We start from the raw sequence: 1,450 nt of genomic DNA on the forward strand, positions 1-1,450 counted from the left end.
TCCCGACAAGGAATGCTTCTCGTGGGACCCGATAGTACGTCAACCGTACATGCTCAAGGTAACATCTCAATCACAACAACCCATCACCGAATACTCCTGGACGGTCACATGACCAAACCTCTTACGGTCGGTCGATCGTTGTTCAGTGATATCATGTATCCTTACTAGGGTACCCCCCTAGTTCACGACCTCAAGTCGGATACTTGCCCAACAAGGCATAAACACAAACAATGCTTTCATACCTTTGTGGAGTCATGCTTCACATCTAAGCCATGATCTCATTCCACAACCTTTATATCACAACACACCCTACCCGGTTCATCACATGGTTCACAATATCATTTTATTCCAATCGTCCCACACTATCCCTCGCCCAAGCGGGGACTAGTCGCTCAAGCGGCAATTCGTCTTTAAATCTCAAGTAAACTGAAGCTTCCCTCGCCCAGACGAAGGTATTATCACCCAAGCGAGGTCTCTTCTCGCTCAAGCGATACCTCATTAAAATCCTAGTTTTTTTTCGCCCAAGCGGGCTTTTGCTCGCCCGGGCGAGAGAGTTCCCGATTTTCATCGAAATCCTGGGCTTTTTTCGCCTAAGTGGAACCCTTGCTAGCCCATGCGAGGATTTGTCGCCCGGGCGAGGAGTTCCAGAACCCAAAACTTCCCCTCACCCAGTCCTCGCCCAAGCGAGACTGTGCTCGCCCAAGCGACAGGGACTTGGACAGAATACCAACTTTTTCCCTTTTCGACAACCGAAACACATTTAAACATGGCTTTTCAAACACCTGCACTCAGAAAAGTTTCCAACAACATTCATATATAATATCCAACACATTTCATCAACCGTCATATACATTCCAAAAGCATTCAAACATAAAAATCTTAGGTTTCTTAAAACCCAAGTTAACCCTCAAAACCTTTGAGATGGTTTTGAAGATCCGGGTGTCATATTCGGACACCACTATGTCACGATGTGTTCTCTCTCACCTTAATGAAGCGTGCTTTACTTGTCAACTAGGGTTGGTTTGGTTTCAAGTTTCGAACACCGAAATCTTCGTAACTACCAAAATAACAATCCGTTAGTTTCCGATATTTCTAAAATCGTTACTAAAATACTTAATATCATTTATATTTTTCCCATCATGGTCATACATCCCTTTCATCCATCCAGTCCAACATCACATGTTCTCGACCATCGTTTTTCATCGAAAGTCCGTTCACGATTTCCATCCATTTTAAACATACGGTTTTTAGTAAAACTACATAATCTGATTTAAGACGTTCTTTGATAATCTTACCATTTTAAAGTAAGTTATTCAAAGTATCCTTTCAGAGTTTTATGAGGCATTCATGTACTCATAAACTTTAATATCCTTTTTAGCAAAGATTTCTATTTTTCCAACTTGTTCCAAGCCATGGTTTAAGGCTAAAAACAAATAGAAATACATACATT

Source organism: Lupinus angustifolius, unplaced genomic scaffold, assembly GCF_001865875.1.
Source record: "Lupinus angustifolius cultivar Tanjil unplaced genomic scaffold, LupAngTanjil_v1.0 Scaffold_495, whole genome shotgun sequence".
NCBI classification, from domain to species: domain Eukaryota; kingdom Viridiplantae; phylum Streptophyta; class Magnoliopsida; order Fabales; family Fabaceae; genus Lupinus; species Lupinus angustifolius.